This window comes from Populus trichocarpa, chromosome 12 (genome assembly GCF_000002775.5).
Source record: "Populus trichocarpa isolate Nisqually-1 chromosome 12, P.trichocarpa_v4.1, whole genome shotgun sequence".
NCBI classification, from domain to species: domain Eukaryota; kingdom Viridiplantae; phylum Streptophyta; class Magnoliopsida; order Malpighiales; family Salicaceae; genus Populus; species Populus trichocarpa.
Window position 1 is genome coordinate 8,064,625 of NC_037296.2, and position 7,681 is coordinate 8,072,305.

Genomic DNA, 7,681 nt, shown 5'->3' on the forward strand with positions numbered 1-7,681 from the left:
TGACGCGTGGATTTAGAATATCTCGCATTGCCTGTTGACTCAAAAAAGTCAATAAAATTTGAGTCGGTGCTGAATGGGAAGTCGTCAACAAAAAACCTTTGGCATGGATTCGTCAGCTAGCTCATCCCCTGTTGACTTAGAAACTGTTAATGAAAACTGAGACATTGACATCTCCGAAATCATCAACAAAACCGATTCCGAAGGTGACGCGTGGATTTTTCAGCGCCAACAGCCCCTATTGACTAAAAAATTGTCAACAAAAACTAGTTCGATGCCGACTCAGAAATCATCACCTAAAAACCTTTCAAAGGTGACGCGTGGATTCGTCAGCACTCCCAATCTCTGATGACTTAAAAACTGTTTATGAAAACTGAGTCACTGTCGTCTCCAAATCATCAACGAAACCGATTCCAAAGGTGACGTTTGGATTCGTCAGCGCCCACAGCACCTGTTGACTGAGAAATAGTCAACGAAAACTGATTCGCTGCCGGCTCAGAAATCGTCATGGAAACCACTTCCACAGGTCACGCGTGGATTCGTCAGCGCTCGCAGCCTCTGTTGACACAGAAAAAGTCAACGAAAACAGAGTCGGTGTCGACGGGGAAATCGTCAATGAAACAAATTGCAAAGGTGACGCTTGGATTCATCAGCGCTCCCAGCCCCTTTGGACTGAGAAATAGGCAACGAAAGCTGAGTCGATGCCGACTCAGAAATCATCACCCAAACAGCTTCCAAAGGCGACGCGTGGATTCGGAAGCGCGCCCAACCCCTGTTGACTTAGAAAAAGCCAATGAAAACTGAGCCACTACCGTCTCTGAAATCCTCAACGAAACTCATTTTGAAGGTGACGCATGGATTCGTCAGCGCCTAGAGCCCCTGTTTAATCAGAAATAGTCAACGACAATTGAGTCGCTGCAGACTTAGAAATCATCACAGAAACACCTTCCCAAGATCATGCGTGGATTCGGAAGCGCTCGCACCCCTGTTGACTCAGTAAAGGTCAACAAAAACAGAGTCGGTGCCGACTGGGAAATCGTCAACGAAACAACTTCCAAAGGTGACACTTTGATTCGTCAGCGCACCAAACCCCTATTGACTTAGACACTTTTAATGAAACTAAGCCACTGTCGTCTCCAAAATTGTCAACGAAACCGTTTACAAAGGTGACGCGTCGATTCGTCAGCGCCAACAGCCCCTGTTGATTCACAAATAGTCAACGAAAACTGAGTCGCTGCCGACTCAGAAATCATCACCTAAACACCTTCCAAAGGTGACGCGTGGATTCGGAAGTGCTCGTAGCCCCTGTTGACTAAGAAAAGTGAACGAAAACTGAGTCGGTGTCGACTGGGAAATCATCAACTAAACAACTTCCAAAGGTGACGCTTGGATTCGTCAGCGCGCCCAACCCCTGTTGACTTAGAAAATGTCGATGAAAACTATGCCACTACCATGTCTGAAATCGTCAACGAAACTGATTCCGAAGATGACGTGTGGATTCGTTAGCACCCACAGCCTTTGTTGAATCAGAAATAGTCAACGACAACTGAGTTGCTGCAGAATCAGAAATCATCACCGAAACACCTTCCAAAGGTGACGCGTGGATTCGGAAGCGCTCACACCCCTGTTAACTCAGAAATGGTCAACAAAAACTGAGTCGGTGCCGATTGGGAAGTCGTTGATGTAACCATATTATTCGATAGTTTCACTCACATTTAACTAGTGTTTTGCCTATTGTTTTATGTATAAAATGCCTTGATATTCTTTGTTTTATGTTTTGAAGGCACCTTTAGATGAAAGATGCAAAAAGGAGTAAATTGGAGGTAATTGGCAGATTTGACCCTCAGTCGATGTTTTATGCAGAGCGTGAGCTCTAAAAATCGAAACGAAGTGATTCCAGTGGCATTAGAAAGCTAACATCCATACCTTTCTGGAAATATAAGTCAAGAAAAATAAAAATACAAAGAGCATGGAAATCACATCCTACAAAGTCCAAACTCGCATTCTGCCAGTGTTGACCTTTGTCCATTCAAAATTCAATATCTGGAGCTGTAGATATCCAATTGATGCAAACTCAATTGTTTTGTATTCCTGACTCAAATTCCTACAACCGCTCCAACTTGCAGCCAAAAACGATGTCATATGAGGGCGATATGAGTTTTCAAAGATGACAACTAAATTCTGCCGGCAAACAAGTTTCGTGAAGAAACGAATCCAAATTACATCTCAAAGCATCAAAACCGACATCCAAGTTTTAATTTCAGCAATTTAGCTCCTCAAGTGAATCAATCCAGAAGGTCAAGGAAGGCAGCCACCAACCTCAAGCCACCAACCTCAAGCCACCAACCACAAACCAGCCACCAGCCACCAGCTGCCTTCACACTACCACCATCTCTTGATGTTCACACTTGAACTTTGATTTTTCTTACTTACAATTTGTGTATAAATAGGCAGCTAAGTTCATGATATTAAGAGAGCCAAGAGAGAGGGAGAGGGAGTGCAGTAGAATCAAGGAAAGTGGGGTGGCAGCCATAAGAGAAGAAACACAAACTCTCCCCTCTACAAATCAGAAATCATGTATTCTTTCATCTTTAGGAGTAGTTTTTCAATAGATATGCAAGGCTAAGCTCGTTTTCTTGGTTGCAAGGACGTAAACACCTTCAGATTTCAAGAACTGTGAGATTTATTCTTCCATTTATTTTCGGTTTGTATTATGAATGAGTATGTTTGTTTTCCTATGCATATTTCCTATGATTGTTTATCTTAATTGCTAGAGCGGACTCTAAGTTATTATTGTGAACAATCTATTGCTAAGTTTGATATCAAAACTGGAGTTGTGATATATAAACTTGTGAAGCAACTAAGCTTGGTAATTGTAGCGGAACTACGTTATTAAACTTAGGGAGAACATTCGATCAAAGCAACACAAGCTGACAACTTGGTTGTTAAGATTAATGAATTTATCTAGATCTTAAGGCTGCCATTGGATTAAATCATTAGTGCGGACACTGTGATTGTTTGTTGGTTAGGGTTAGTTATACGGCGGATCCGTTAATTAACCAATGTTAAGAAAAGATAAAAATTCAGAATATAAGCTGAAGTTTCGTTTCAAGGATCGGTTCTGATTTCTGTAGGTGGATGTGTGCTTGCAACCAAGGTTTGTTTTCTTGATATATTTCAGTTTCAATTGATTTTGTTTGCTAGTTTAATTTCTTCCATAGTTTAGATCATCACAAATCAAAACTCCCCAATTGCATAACATATAGCATAAAAATCTGAACTAAACCTTCCTCGTGGGATCGACCCCTTGCTTGCTCTATACTATCTTGTGTGTTTTAAGCTAGGGTAATTAATTTGTGCGACCGCGACATCGCAACAAATTTTGGCGCCGTTGCCGGGGAAGTAATTTTAGTTAATTCTTGTGCTGTTATTTTTATTTGCTGTGATTGTTATTTATTTTTTCTAAAAAAAAAAAGAGATAGAATTTTTGCTTGCGGCGGTACTGTTCACTTACGGCAGCGGTATTGTTCAAAACAGATTTTTTGGTGGAATTAGGTATCGGCCTTTTGTTTCCTGAAGGGAAACGACGTTCTGAACAAGACTAGTGGTAAATCACTAGCCTCATCTTATCGAGGCCAAATTCCACTGTTTTCTATGGTTTTTATGTAGTTTTAGTTTAGTAAAATTTGCATTGTTTTCAATCTCTTGTGTGATTGGTTTATTTTGAGTTTTCTTGAAGATTTATGCCTGTAACCCGTTCTACTAATCAAATTCAAGTGCAGTTGGATCTCGAAATAGAAAACACTTTACGCAGGTTACAAAAGGAAGCTCGCCTCAACACCATGGCTGTTGCACGACAACAAACACTCAAGGAGCTTGCTGCTCCTAACGTGGAAAATCAGCCACTGTGCATAAACGTCGACAATAATGTAAACTTTGAGCTCAAATCTGGTTTTATACATTTGCTACCAACATTCAATGGTCTTGCAGGAGAAGATTCTCATACTCATCTCAAGGAGTTCCATATGGTTTGCATTGGCATGAAACCGAATGGAGTTGATGAAGAACAGGTTAAGTTGAAAGCTTTCCCTTTCTCTTTAAAAGGGGCAGCAAAGACATGGCTTTTCTCTATTCTCCCAGGTTCCATTGGAACTTGGAATGCCATGAAGAAGATTTTCCTTGAGAAGTACTTCCCAGCATCTCGAGTTGCCAACATAAGGAAAGAAATATGTGGGATTCGGCAATCTCATGGAGAGACACTCTCTGAATATTGGGAAAGATTTGAGCAACTCTGCATTCAATGTCCTCATCATCAAATACCTGACCAGCTACTCATTCAATATTTCTATGAAGGATTGATGCCTACTGACCGTAGTATCATTGATGCTGCAAGTGGAGGTGCATTGGTAGATAAGACACCCGAGGCTGCACGCCAATTGATCTCAAACATGGCAGCCAACTCAAAACAGTTTGGCACTCGTGGAGACTTCTCAAACAAACGAGTAAATGAGGTAAGTGTTTCTAACCTTGAAAATAAAGTTAATGATCTTACTTCTCTTGTGCGTTCTTTGGCTTGTGGAAATGTACAGCAGGTAAAAGTTTGTAGCATATGTTCCTTACAAGGACATGCCTCAGATATGTGCCCAACAATGCAAGAAGATTACATTGAACAGGCTAATACAGTTGATGGAGCATTCAATGGACAACCCCAGCGTAAATATGATCCCTTTTCCAACACGTACAATCCTGGATGGAGAGATCATCCCAACTTACGCTATGGGAACCCACCTCAACAAAGCAATCAAGGACGACAGTTCCATCCCCATGGATTTCAATCCCAACAGAATTATCAAGCAAGACAACCCCCTCCTCCATTCACAAACTCCAATGTTATGGGGTCGTCATCCAATGATGATCTTCATGAGATGATGAAAACTTTGGCTTCTAACACTGTGACCTTACAACAAAATGTCATGTCTTTTCAACAGGAAACAAGGTCAAGTATTCACAACTTGGAAAAGCAAATGGGGCAAGTAGCTTCAAGTGTAGGGAAATTGGAAGCACAAATGAATGGAAAGTTACCCTCCCAAGCATTGAATCCAAAAGAGAATGTTAGTGCGATCATGCTGCGAAGTGGGAAAGAACTTGAAGAGCAAAGGTCGAAACAAATTGAGATTGAGAAAGAAGAAGAGATAGAAACTGAATTGAGTAGAAAGAAGAAACATCCTCCTCTTTCCCAAACTGAAACAATGACCATTACTCCGAAGGTAAGTCCTAACTCAATGAATTCCAGTTTTCAACTAATTCCACCCTTTCCTGTGAATTCTTCTAGGTCAAAGAAAGAGGACAAAGAAAAAGAGATTTTAGAGGTTTTCAAGAAAGTGGAACTCAACATTCCTTTGCTTGATGCTATCAAGCAAATTCCGAAGTATGCCAAATTCTTGAAGGAGTTGTGTACTACCAAGAGAGCTTTCAAACTAAAAGGTCACGAAACGGTAAGTATGGGTGAAGTTGTATCTGCTGTTGTTCTAAAGAATATGCCTTTGAAGCAAAAGGACCCAGGTGCGTTTACTATCCCATGTGTTATTGGTAATGCTAGTTTCAAAAGGGCCTTGTGCGATTTAGGTGCATCCATTAGTGTTATGCCTAAACATGTTTATGATTCTCTTAGTCTTGAACCTTTGAATAAAACTAGCATTGTAATACAACTTGCGGATCGTAGTTTTGTTTACCCACTTGGTGTGATAGAAGATGTCCTAGTCAAGATTGATAGTTTGGTTATTCCATGCGACTTTTATATTCTTGATATGGAACATGATTCTTGTGATTCATCAAACAACACTCCTCCTATATTATTTGGGAGACCATTTTTGAAAACTGCCAATACAAAGATTGATTATGGTAAGGATACTTTGTCTATGGAGGTAGGAGATGAAAAGATTGAATTTAATTTTCATGATGCAATGAAATATCCTTATAGTAATGTTTATTCTATCACATGTTATGACCAGGTTGATAAGTGTGTGCAACAAGTTTTTGATTTTGATCGTGAGGACGGATTAAGCGTAGCTTTGAGCTATGGCTATGATTTTACCAAGATAGACGAGATGGAAAGGCACATACGTGTTCCCCAAAACGTGCACGAATCAGCATTAGCTTTGCAAACTTTGCAAACCATTCCTCATGGTAATGTCTTTGTTGATTTAGTACTTTCACATAAAAAGCTTTTGTCGTCTATTTTACAGGCCCCCGAGTTAGAGTTGAAACCTTTGCCTGATAATTTGAAGTATGTATTCATTGGCGACAACAATACACTTCCAGTTATCATAGCAAAAGGTTTGACAAGTACGCAAGAGGAAAAACTTGTGAAGTTGTTGTGTGATCACAAGACAGCTATTGGATGGACTTTAGCCGACATCAAGGGCATTAGTCCCTCAATGTGTATGCATCACATACTATTGGAGGAAAATACGAAACCAACAAGGGAAACGCAAAGGAGGTTGAACCCACCTATGATGGAGGTAGTGAAAGCTGAAATTTTGAAACTGTTAGATGCAGGTGTCATTTACCCCATCACGGACAGTAAATGGGTGGCACCAATCCATATGGTGCCCAAGAAGACCGGAATCACGTTGGTGAAAAACAAAAATGATGAACTCATTCCTACTCGCATCTCGAGTGGATGGAGAATGTGTGTTGATTATAGAAAGCTAAATCTTGCTACACGCAAAGATCATTTCCCATTACCATTCATGGATCAAATGCTTGAACGTCTAGCAGGTAAGTCTTTTTATTGCTTTCTTAATGGATATAGTGGATACAATCAGATTGTTATTAATCATGAGGATCAAGAAAAGACTACATTTACATGTCCATTTGGTACATATGCATATCGGAGAATGCCCTTTGGTCTCTGTAATGCACCTGCAACTTTTCAAAGATGCATGATGAGTATTTTTTCTGACTATGTTGAAAGAATAATTGAGGTTTTCATGGATGATTTCACGGTATATGGTGATTCTTTTGATAAGTGTCTAGAAAATTTATCTTTGATCTTGAAAAGGTGCATTGAAACTAACCTTGTCTTGAACTATGAAAAATGTTATTTTATGGTAGAACAAGGAATAGTTCTTGGGCATGTTGTGTCTTCACGTGGATTGGAGGTTGATGAAGCTAAAATAGATGTTATTTCATCATTGCCTTACCCCTCATGCGTGAGGGAAGTTCGTTCTTTTCTAGGCCATGCAGGTTTCTATCGACGCTTTATCAAAGATTTCTCGAAGATTACAACACCCTTGTGCAAACTATTAGCCAAAGAAGTGGATTTTGTGTTTGATCAAGCATGTAAAGATGCCCATGATGAGCTTAAGAGGCGTGTCACATCTGCCCCTATAATCCAACCACCAAATTGGGATGAACCTTTCGAGATAATGTGTGATGCGAGTGACTATGCAGTAGGCGCTGTGCTTGGACAAAGAATAAGGAAGAATTTGCATGTTATTGCCTATGCTTCCCGCATGTTGGACGGAGCGCAGTGCAATTACCATACAACTGAAAAGGAACTTTTTGCAGTGGTGTTTGCTCTTGAAAAATTCAGGTCATATCTACTTGGTACAAAAGTCATTGTTTTTACTGACCATGCAGCTTTAAGGTATCTTTTGAAGAAAAAGGAGTCCAAACCAAG

At 40.2% G+C, this 7,681-nt stretch overlaps 1 non-coding gene across 1 annotated transcript; it reads right to left on the reverse strand.

Annotated features, from left to right (window-relative positions):
• Positions 1–4,208: 4,208 nt before the first annotated feature.
• On the reverse strand, positions 4,209–4,315 carry LOC127904134 (small nucleolar RNA R71). Its single transcript, XR_008057021.1, has one exon. It is a non-coding gene; the product is annotated as a small nucleolar RNA R71 (small nucleolar RNA).
• Between the last annotated feature and the right edge of the window lie 3,366 nt (positions 4,316–7,681).